The 12,093-nt window shown below is 45.2% G+C and overlaps 1 protein-coding gene across 1 annotated transcript in view; it reads right to left on the bottom strand.

The window, feature by feature from the left end:
• Positions 1-12,085, bottom strand: part of PPIP5K2 (diphosphoinositol pentakisphosphate kinase 2) — a 67,251-nt gene extending 55,166 nt beyond the window's left edge. The window contains exon 1 of the mRNA XM_064140914.1: positions 12,015-12,085. The gene's annotated coding sequence lies outside the window, so the exon portion shown is untranslated. The remainder of the gene's footprint in view (positions 1-12,014) is intronic.
• Positions 12,086-12,093: the final 8 nt, after the last annotated feature.

Raw genomic sequence — 12,093 nt, 5'->3', positions numbered from 1 at the left:
TGGCTAGATGGTCACACAAAGAGAGTAGTGATCAGGGGCACAATGTCCACCTGGAGACCAGTGACAAGTGGCACCCCACAGGGGTCAGTGCTGAGACCACTGTGGTTTAACATCTTTGTCAGTGACATGGACAGAGGAGTAGAGTGCACCCCCAGCAAGTTTGCAGACGACACCAAGGTACAGCACAGTTGACTTGCTAGAGGGCAGGGATCCATCCAAAGGGACCTCGAGAGGCTGGAAGGGTAGGCCCAGGCCAACCTCATGACATTCAACATGGCCAGGTGTAAGGTCCTGCACCTGGGTCGGTGCAATCTCAAGCACAAATCCAGGCTGGGTGGTGAATGGCTGAGAGAAGCCCTGAGGAAAAGGACCTGAGGGTACTGGTTGATGAAAAGCTCAACGTGAGCCAGCAGTGTGCATGGGCAGCCCAGACAGCAACTGTGTGCTGGGCTGCAGCAAGAAAAGCATGGCCAGCAGGGCAAGGGAGGGGATTTTGCTCTCACAAGGCCACACCTGGAGGACTGTGTACAGTTCTGGAGGCCCCAGCACATGAAGGACATTGACCTGTTGGAGTGAGTCCAGAGGAGGCCACAAAGACGCTCATAGGGTTGGAGCAGCTCTGCTATAAGGACAGGCTACGAGAGTTGGGGCTCTTCAGTCTGAAGAAAGCTTAGAGGAGACCTTGTAGTAACCTCCCAGTATCTGAAGGGGGCCTACAGGAGGGCTGTGGAGGGACTATTTACAAGGTCTTGTAATGACAGGACGAAGGGTAATGGGTTTAAACTGGAAGAGGTTTAAACTAGATGTTTAAGAAGTTCTCTACAGTGAGAATGGTGAGACATTGCCACAGGTTGCCCAGGGAGGTTGTGGCTGCTCCCTCCCTGGAGGTGTTCAAGGCCAGGTTGGATGAGGCCTTGAGCAGCCTGTTCTAGTGAGAGGTGTCCCTGCCTATGGTAGGGAGTTGGAACTAGATGATCTTTGAGGTCCCTTCCAACCTAAACCTTTCTATGATTCTGTAAGTAGGTTTGTGAAGTTGAGCTTCACTTGCAGAAAAGACACGTTGAAGATTCACACATTCTGCTGGAGTTAACAGATTGTTTTCTGAAAGATTTATGATGTTGCTGACCTTTCTGAAGATGAATGAATTACCAGAATGCCACTCCAGGCTATGGTCACTGGGCCATGGAGTTTCCAGACACTTTGGAAAGCAAGACCAAAGACGCTGACAATGTTCAGGCTTGTTAACTATTGCTTGGACACACTGAATTACATACAGTTGGCATTCTGATGATGGTTACCAGTTTATGTCCCAGACAGCAGCTACTGTCATTAACATAAATTTTGATCAGGATATAATCACAGAATCAAAAAACCTCAGAGCTTGGAAGGGACCTCCAGAAATCACCAAGCAATACCCCCTTGCCAAGGCAGGATGCCTTAGAGTAGTTCACACAGGAATGCATCCAGGCAGGTTTTGAAAGTCTCCAGAGAGACTCCACAACCTCTCTGGGCAGCTTGTTCCAGGGTTGCGTCACCCTCACAGTAAAGTTTCCCCTCATGTTGAGCTGAAACTTTCTGTGTTCCAGTTTGCAGCTGCTGTTCTTTGTCTTACTTTTTTTGCTGCGCACCACCAAAAAGAGATTGGCCCCAGGCACTTGACACCCATCCCACAGATATTTGTACACATGAATCAGATTTCCTCTCATTTTTCTCTTCTCCAGACTAAACAGCTCCAGGGCTATCAGTCTTTTATGTGTAGGGGAGAAACTCAAGTCCCCCAGTCATCCTCCTGGCTCTCCATTGGACCCTTTCCAGCAGGTCCCTGGCTCTCTTGAACTGGGGATCCCAAAATTTGACATAGTATTGCCGATGTGGTCTCCCTAGGGCAGAGTAGAGGGGGTGAAGAACCTCCCTAGACCTGCAGGACACACTTTCCTTGATGCACCACAGGATGCCATTGTCTCCCTTAGCCACAAGGGCACATCGCTGACCCATGCAGAACCTGTCGTCCAGCAGCACTCCAAGGTCTTCTTCCACAGGGCTGCTTTCCATCAGGGCCACCCTCAGTCTGTACTGGTGCCTGTTGTTATTGCTCCCCTGATGCAAGACCCTGCACTTGTCCTTGTTGAACTTGTGGTTTGCCTTTGTCCAGCACTCAGCCTGTCCAGATCTTGTGGGATGGTGTTGTGGGGCACTCCAAATCCCTTCTTCGCTCCCCCCCACACACCTCCAAAGGTTTGAATGGGGAAAGAAGGCGTGAAAAACTGCTTCCCCCCCCGGCCTTGCACATTTGAAGGAGGACCAGCAAAAGCGCCCTTTCCACACCTGTACTGAATACTGGGAAAGTTCATGCTAGAATTGGCTGGTGATTGGCTGGATTCTTTGCACTCAGTATAGATGGCAAGTGGACATGTTGTCTAGGAAAAAGCATAGACAGTGAGGAAAAAAGAAGAGTTCCTGCTTTTGCATCATTTTGTGCAGTCTTGCTCTTGCACTCACCAACAAGTCTGGCAAAGCCTTAGGTCCATCTGAGAGAGATCCGCCAGCAGCACCCAGACCTGGCTTCTCCCGGACCACACCATGTTCTGACTTGCTGCTCGCTACTCTGAGCTGGGGAAGATGCTAGCAGTTTGGCTTTCCCTCTGTGCTGCTAAGGCAGTGCCACTCCACACTCTTTGCCTTGTGGAAGCTCTGTCTGAAATATTTTTGACTTTGGCTTTTTTTTGTTTATTTTGCATAGGACTTTGCAGTGTGAACCCACAAGTGGAAAGTAGCTTGCAGTTTCAGAAGGCTGCTGCAGAGGAATTCAGAGATCATCACCATGTTCCCACCTCACCTCCGTGAGTAAAATCTGCTGTTCCCTTGGATTCTCTGCTCAACCTCATTTATAAATGGTGTAAAGCTGTCTTGGAGGTTAGCCTTTCCATTTTCTGACTTTCCTAAATTATTAAACTTGCCCATAAGCATCCTTGTGAAGATTTCCCAACTGAATTAGAATCTGCCAAAAAACTTTAGTTCTGTACATAGTTTGGGGCAGGGTTTTTGGGAAAATAAAAATAATTCTATTTTTTATAACTCCTGCCTCAGCCAATTAATCTAACCAAATCAGATGGCAGCACAGCCTGATGGGTGTCAGCCAACCCCCAGTTTTGTACCACTAGCAAACTTGCTGAGGGTATACTCAATGCCCTCATCCAGATCACTGATAAAGATACCATACAAAACTGGACCCAGTACCAATCCCTGGGCGCAACACCACTGGCTGCAGGCCTCCAAATTGCCTCAGCTACTGATGACCACCCTCTGAACTCTTGCTGTCGAGCCAAGTTTTCAATCCACCTCACAGACCAACCCTCTAGGCCACATCTCCCGAGCTATCTGCATAGAGAAAGTATCAAAAGCCTTGCTGAAGTCAAGGTAGATGACAGCCACAGCCCTTCCTTCATCTACCCATTTGGTCGTGGTATTATAGAAGGCCACCAGGTTAGTCAAGCAAGATCTGCCCTTGGTAAATCCATGTTAGTTACTCCTGATAACCTTTTTTTCTTCCATGTGGTTAGAGATGGCCTTCTGAATGAGCTGCTTCATCACCTTTGAAGGGATGGAGGTGAGGCTGACTGGTCTGTAGTTGCCTGGGTCTTCTTTCTTGCCTTTTCTGAAGACTGCAGTGACACTGGCTTTCTTCCAGTCATCAGGCACCTCTCTTGTTCTACATGACTTTTCAAAAAATGGTGGAGAGAGGCTCAGCAACAGTATCAGCAGTTCTCTCAGCACTCGTGGATGCAGTCCATTGGGGCCCATGGATTTGTGTGTTTTCAGTTAGTACAAGTGATCACTAACCCAGTCCTGACTGACTAGTGGAGTGCCCTCTTCTCTCCAGTTCTGATCCCTTGCTGTCAGAGACTGAAGTTCCTGAGAGCTGGTCTTAGCAGAAAAGACTGATGCAAGGAAGGCATTCAGCAACTCTGCTATCTTTGCATCTTTGATTACATCTCCCACATAGTTCAGTAGAATTTTATTTTTTTTCAGAGATGTAAACTAAAGCTCTTTCCCTTCATATGCTTTAATTATCACAAAAATTGTGGAATCTCCTTTCTTCTCATAGTGTGTGAAACAAAGAATCCAAGAAATGTGACACAGAAAGAGAAATACAAGAGCAAGTGACTGCAACCACCACAGTGAACAACTTACCTAAGTCTTTTAAAATCTATTTATCTGATGCAAAGAAAATGCAATAAAGACAGTTTGCATAAAAACATGGTTCTCAAGTTGCACAGCAAAGAGAAATTACAAACGGCAGAGCAAGAAGATGGGGCTATCTTCCTACCTCAGAACTACTGCCAATGCTGATAGGAGAAACTATTAAGACGTGGTGCCCTATGAATTCTATTTTGCTGCCTCTGAGCAGGGAAGAGTATTCCCAGTGCCATTTTTCTGTCTTAAGAAGGGAGCAGCAGCAGCAATGTAGGGGTAGTGACACTTGTATGTTAGATCCTCTCATACTTGGGGTGCATAAGCACAAAACCTGTGAGAGTGAAGACTAGATTACACGCATGTCTACCATGGAAGACTACAACGTAAGCAAGACAAAACCCAGACCTTTGTGTCGAAATATACACTGACCTACTTCCACAGAGATAGCATCAATACTAATCAGGCAACAATATCCTACTGTGCAATGACCTTTCCAGATAAAATTAATTTGACTACGTTCTCTTCAAACCTCAGATGTTACACAAGGCTTCTGTTTCACAGCTTAAAGATTAAAAAAAAATCCCCTAATTTTGAAAAACCACAACTGAATAAAGGACTTCCAAACAAATGTGTGGTCTGCTCATTACACCTGTTGTAAAGCCTCCTATTCACGACTACCAAATGGTACAACCTAAGAGGAAAAGAGAAAAAAAAAGCAAACGCTCAAATAGTAATTCCACTAATTTTACATCCTCATCTCAAAACAAAATCATCTGAGCAGTTCCCTAGCACCTTCCATTTACTAGTGGAAGGCATATAAAATGACACATAGAGAAAATTAACATTAACACACAAGCAGGGCTATACCCAAATCATAGAGTTTAGTAGCCTGCTAAGCACTTCTACTCCAGTGTTCTCTTCAGCAGAACACTACAGACTTTAACACAGTATTTATCCCCTTCTACGAGTATATTATATAAGAATTCCACAAGTATACTCTAAAATAATAATGCAGAACTCCTCACTAAGTTAAGAGATGAACAGTTTCTCTGTCCTCATTCCACACACTTCATCAACTCATGAATCCAACCCTGGCGCCTCCTATATTTACTTAAGAGCATAAAGATTAGCGTTCAGTAACTGTCAACAAGAAATCAGCTCAACATAGCAGCAGTGGTCTGAGCAGTCATGTAAAAGGTGCTCAAATTTCACCACCCATGTTCCAAAACCCAGTAAAAATGCATACGACTCCTATATAAGCGGAAGGATTTCAGTGGGGTTTCTGCTGTGTCACTGCAGCTAGCAGAAGAACAAATATACACTGACTGTGCTGCGCTCTAGTGGAAACTAAAAGGAAAAAAAAAGATTAAAAATGCTTCTCATCTGTTAAGAGAAAAAAAAATATATAATGCATTAAATGGCTACAAAATATTTTAAAACCACAAACCACTCAGGAAAAGACTTTGGAGATGCCATCATAACACAATACCTACCAACCACTCTGTACGTGGATTTTAACAAACAGTTACCTGTTTGAAGAAGTGTTAAGTGGTGCTCATTTGTAACATGAGTCTCTATATCTGCTAAGAGATTATCAGTTGTTTATCTTAAAGTTTAAATTGAATGAATCTTGAGTTATAATGTTGTGTCATTTAATATGTTATCTGATTAGTTTTTTTTTTACTTAATGTAAGTACTACATTGCTGAAGCCTTAGGTTACATATCGTCTCCCATGGGGAAGAATCCACAGTGGGACAGAGGAAGAGCATGAGGAGGAAGGAGCTGCACAGTGTCATTAACTGACCACAGTTCTCATTCTCCAGCTCCCTCGTACTGCTTAGAGGAATGAGGTAGAAGAGTTGAGAGCAAAGCTGAGATGGGGAAAAAAAGGAGTAAGGAGTTTGCATTTTTTTCCTTATTTCTCACTGTCCTGTTCTCTTTCACTGACAAAACACTAATTTCCCCAAACAGTGTCTGTCTTGCCTGTGACAACTGCTGGTGAGTGATCTCCTTGTACTTATCTCAACTGACAAACTTTTTATCACATTTCTCCCTCTCAGCCCCGTTGATGAAGGAGTGATAGAGTGGCTTGGTAAGCATCTGGTGGCCAGCAAAGGTCACAGCATCTTACAATCCCAGAATTGTTTCAGTTGGCAAAGAACTTTCAGATCAAGTCCAACTCTTAACCCAGCACTAATGACTCACCACTAAATTATGTCCCTGAGCACCATGTCTAAAATACCTCCAGGCGTGGCAACTCAATCACATCTCTGAGCAACCTATTCCAGCAAAGATTTGTTTCCAAATATCCTATATAAACCTCCCCAGAACAATTTGAGGCTGTTTCCTCTTGTCCTATTGCTTGTCACTTGAGTGAAGAGACCAACACTTACCCTGGTACAGCCTCCTTTCAGGTAGTTGAAGTGACAGATTAGGTCTTCCTTCAGCCTTCTTTCCTCCAAGCTAAACAATTCCAGTTCCCTCAGATACTCCTTAACAAAACTTGTACTCTAAACCCCTCGTCAGCTTCACTACCCTTTTTTGGACACAGTCCAACACCTCAATGCATTTTTTGTAGCAAAAGGCCCAAAGCTGAACACAGCATTCAAGGTGCAGCCTCACCAATGCTGAGTACAGGGGCACAATCACATTCCTGCTCCTGCTTGGACACACTGTTTCTGATCCAGGCCAGGATGCTGTCGCCCTTGGCCGCCTGAGCACGCTGCTGGCTCACATTCAGTCATCTGTCAACCAGCACCTCCAGCTCCTTTTCTGTTGGGCAGCTGCCCAGCCACTCTTCCTCAAGAATGCAGTGTTGCATGACATTGTTATGACCCAAGCACAGGATCTGAGACTTTGCATTGTTGAACTTCATACCACTGACCCTGGCCCACTGATCCAGCCTGTCCAGACCCCCCTGAAGAGCTTTCCTATTCTTAAGCAGATCACACTCTGGTCCAACTTGGTGTTATATGCAAGTTCATTGGCTGCGTACTTGATTCCCTCATCTAGACTGCTGATAAAAATACTAAGGCTCAAATACTGAGCTCTGGGGACCATTATTTGTGACTGGATGCCAACTCACGGGCCCAGCCTTCCAGAGAAGTAGCCAGCAAAGACTACACTCATCCAAGCCATGAGCTGCCAGCTTTTCTGGGACGATGCTACAGGACACAGCGTCAAAAGCTTTACTAAAGTCCCAGCAGACGAAATCCATAACCTTTCCCTCATCCACTAGGTGGATGTCATAGAAGTACACCAGGTTAGCCAGGCAGGACTTGTCGTTCACAAACCCCTGTTGACAGGGCCTAACCTCACTGTCCTGTATGTACTGCACAACAGTACTCAGTGATATGCTCCATAGAGCATTGCAGTCCTGAGGTCAGACTGGTTCCCTCGATCCTCCTTCGGGCCTCTTTTGTAATCAGTATCACATATGCTAACTTCCAGTCAACTGGGACTCAGTCTTCTAGACGCCTTTGTCCTTCACGACTGCCTCCCAAGAGAATTTGACAACAAGCTGCCTAAACAGGCCAAAGTCTGTCCTCCAAAAGTCCAAGATGACAGTTCTACTGACCCCCTCTCCTTACTACCACAAGAATTGAAAACTCTACCATTTCATCATCACTATGCCCAAGACAACCTCCAACTTCACAGCAATCAGAGTCCTTCTCTGTTCACAAACAGCAGGTTTAGCAGGGTGTTTGCCCTAGCTGCCTCACTCCCCAGTTGTGTCAGGAACTTCCTAGACTGTTTTGTTGTATTGCATTTTCAATAGACACCTGGTAAATTGGAAGTCCCCCAAAAGAAATGGTACTGACTGTAAGACTTCTCTCAGCTGCTTATAGCATATTTCATCTGCCTCTTGATCCCAGTTGGGAGGCCTATAACAGACTCCTACTATGTTATCTGTCTAGTTGGCCTTCCCCTTCACTCTCACCCATAAACACTCAACCCCACTGTCACCATCACTAAGCTCAAGACAATCAAAATACCCTCTAACATACAGGACTACTCCACTCCTCCTCCTCCCTGGTCTGTCCTTCATGTCAAATTTATAACCATCCATTGCAGCACTTCAGTCATGCAAAACATCTCACTATGTTTCTGTTACTGCAACTATATCATAGTTTTCCTGCTGCAAAACAGCTTCCAGTTTCTCCTGTCTGTTGTCCAAGTTGCACTTCACTTGGGCTACTACCTTGTCACATTCTTGGGGAGATAAGGAAGGCTTACCTGACCATTTCCCAGGCACTTCTGTGATTACTAGCTCATCAATATACCTTGTGGCTTTGGTACTGCAGTGGCACTCCACCCTTTACTTCCACTAGAATGGCTAGCACCATGTGCCACCCTTTGGCTTATCGCTAGCAAGTCTGTTTTTGTCCATTCTCCCCTTCAAATCTAGCTTAAAGCTCTTTTGATAACTCCTGTGCAAAAATCCTCTTTCTTCTTTGTCACAGGTGTATGCTGTGTGTTGCTAGCAGGCTCAGTGTTGTGTAAACCAAATCCATCATCAAAAACTTCAAAGTCCTGACAGTGACACCAGACAATCTGATGGGTCTTCTTGTTTCTTCCAACACCACTCCCTGCAACTGGAAGGTTAGAGAACACTAATTGCTCTCCTGTTCCCTTAACCGCTGCCTCATGGATCTGAAGGCTCTAATTCTCTCCAGATTTCTTCTTGTCAACCCACCACAGTGTTCCAAACACATTTGCTGTGAAAGAAGAACTATTGCCCTGTTACCTACACTCCATCCTCAGCAGTATATTACACATCTATGTGCTTTTGTCCACACTTTTTTGAGCTTGGTGGTTACATCTTTCTGACAGACGGAAAGAAGATGTGAAACCACTGAGACAAGAGAAAACAGAAACTGTAATTCTTCTGTTTGATTTACCTCTTCTGACTATTAGGCCACCATAATCCAACTTCACTCTCCTCATGTACCACTTGTTTTCTTTAAAGGTGAACACCGGGTTTCCTTTCACAGGAGAGGTCCCACTGATCTGGATTCCAAGAAGGCTGGTACTTAATGTGCAAAATCTTACCAGTGAGACATCTACAATCTCAAGCAACAGGGCTCCAGAAACACCCACCTTGCTGGCATTTTCTACTGGTGACAACTTTCATCAGTGTTGCTCACAGGGACATTTACATTTCTTGAAATATTGTATAGCTAGGAAAGCCAACTAACTGCATTTGCTTAAAACTTCTCCCAGAGAAGAATTATTTCTCAAGAACTGTGCCATCTAAATGTTGGTGCCTAAAGTAAGACTTCAATTTGACCCTCCATAGCTTAGCCCAGGGGACTAAAAACAGTTGTACTGTGCCATGTGAATCAAGATTCTGTTAAAAAGCCAGTTTTGCAGCAAGGAAATATATGTCTTTTAGGTTGTCAGTGAATGAGATTTCTAGCTTTAGAGTACAGATACTACAGTTTTCAAACAGTAATTACTTGGCTGATTTCCCTATGCTCACTTCATTTCCTTGGAATCATAGAGTTAGTCAAGCAAGGGATTCCAAGTCTTAGAGTGAAATGACTCTTAAATGCATCTTACAGATTTTTTTTAGCTGCTGAACTTATTTTTTCCAAATATCTCACCAGCAGAAATCTGACTTTTCAACCAAAGTAATAGCATTTCCTAAAACTCTTTTGAGTTTTAGCCCCAAATGCTGCATTATCACGAAGCACCTTTCAGCTCTTTAGCAATCATCAGCTGCAAAACGAACCACTACCACCCTTCAACAGAAGTGTCAGAATAACCTTACAAGTCTAGAAAAATCTTGTCTGGTAAATATCACTGTCTTCCCTTCAAGATAGAAAGGCATTCTTTTTTTGTAGACTGGCAAACACTATTACAAACTGACATCAGGAATGCTGTACAAGCTTCTCCTGCACAGCTACAGAACAGATAACCTTCACATTCATTAACCTCTATGCTCCTTTCTAAATTGATTCTTGTCAAACGCAACACATAGAGACATTTATATTTGTGAAAAGCTTCAGTGTTCCAGGAAAGGCTGTCTTCTGTGCTTCTATAAATCCTACTCAAAGATGTCAAAACAGCTTCACCATATTTTCATCAAAATCTTATTTGCTTCAAATTTGTAGAGAAAGTTTTTTGCAGAAAAAAAAAAAAAAAAAGTGTAAAGTTTATCGGGCTCAGCCTTCAGAGGTTTGACCTTTTCTAACCACAACTACCAGAAGGATGAAACTCTTCTGCAGAAGGAATCAATCAGTCAGTAAAAAAATCTGTATTTCCCACACAGTGAACCATAAAACCATCTATGACTTCAGTCACATCCTAAAACAATTCTACATAGCAAGAAAAAGTTTGGTATTGATTGAATCAAAACTCATTCGTCACAATAAAAGAAGCTTACGTGTGAGTTCTAAGACTCAAGGCAAAAAAAAGTTTGACTTAATACCAGAAGAGCAAAACTGTGCAGAAAGGATGCAGAAAAGATTGAAATGTAGCAGCTTAAGCAGATTAAAAGAAACAACAGAAATACTGGGACGATCATCTGTAACAGCTAAATTTTCACTTCAAGGCACTACATAAAAGTGGCTTGCATGAGAAAGAAAACCACTTATTTCACTGCGGTTGCAATACTTAACCTGCTCCTGTCTTCCTGCTTGTATAACAAGACTGGCTAACTATAAAATTAACTACTACAAGGCAACAATAAAAGTGCCAAGATCAATGCACATCCAAAGCTTACCACTGAGTAGTGAAGTCTCCTGGTTGAGGAAAACACCAGTAGAACGAAGAGAAGCTACTCTATAGATCTCTCCCATCTCAGCTCCCAGTAGGTTTTCTGGTTACTACCACATAACTGATTTTCAGCCTTGGGCCTGCTGCTGCTTTTTTTCTCCTAGCTTGATGAAAACGTAGACAGCAATTTCCACTGCATCAAATAATTTCACATTTGAATTTATCGTTAGCTTTTGAGATGCCAACAGAATTCCGCAAATCCAGCGGTTTACCAGATGTGATGCTCCACACCCACACAATCCCTTAGCCACTTTCACCCCAGTTTCTTTGTACTGAAAAGTCTGACTCGCCTTTCTGACAGCACAGCACACCACGCTGCGAACTCGTTCCACTGCTGTTTCAGTAAAGCTGTTTACCCAGACCACAACTAACCACAGAACGCAGCAGAAAGTTACGTGTGCTTACGGGCCACGCTTACAGAGCTTTACTGGCGATCGCAGCTTACTGAACAGCACGTTCTACGTCTGCACGAAAGACAAGAGTGGCCTACAGGGGTTTTGCCCATTCTGCCGTCAGGTACTGCGGCCACGCAACTCCACCACAAAAGCAGGCTGCCCACTGACTCGACTCGGATTCTCACCGGACGTTCGTCTGGCTACAAAGTCGGTCTGAGCGCGGCTGCCGCCAGCACCACGGCTATCGCCCTTCCGCCGCGACCGAGCCCGCTGAACACAGCGCATCGAGCCTTTCTCTGAACGCGCCGTCGACACCGCCCGGGCAGCTCCGGCGACAGCCTGATGAGCGGACGGCACAGGGCGCCGCCCCTCCGCCCGCTACCGAAAGAGCTGCCGCATCAGGGCGGGAACCGGCGCCAGCATCTTGCGCGGGAGCCGGGAGCGTGGCAAAGCGGCGAGGACTGCTGATCCCCAGGCCGCAGTCGAAGAACTACACACCCCGCTACAATCCACCGCCCCTCATCCTAAAGATGGGGCGCGGCAGGCGAGGTCCACGCAGCCGACACCCTGCACATCTACGGGGAAGAGTAACGGCGGAGAGTAAAGAGAAGGCCCCGAGCAGCGCCGAGGAGGCGCTGCCTTACCTGCACGCGGCGCCGCCGCGCGTGGCGCCACCTGCGCTTCCGCGTCCCATTGAGCGGCGCTCCCCGCCCGCCCCCGCGC

Source organism: Pogoniulus pusillus, chromosome Z, assembly GCF_015220805.1.
Source record: "Pogoniulus pusillus isolate bPogPus1 chromosome Z, bPogPus1.pri, whole genome shotgun sequence".
NCBI lineage: Eukaryota > Metazoa > Chordata > Aves > Piciformes > Lybiidae > Pogoniulus > Pogoniulus pusillus.
This window is presented reverse-complemented; position numbering and strand designations above follow the sequence as displayed.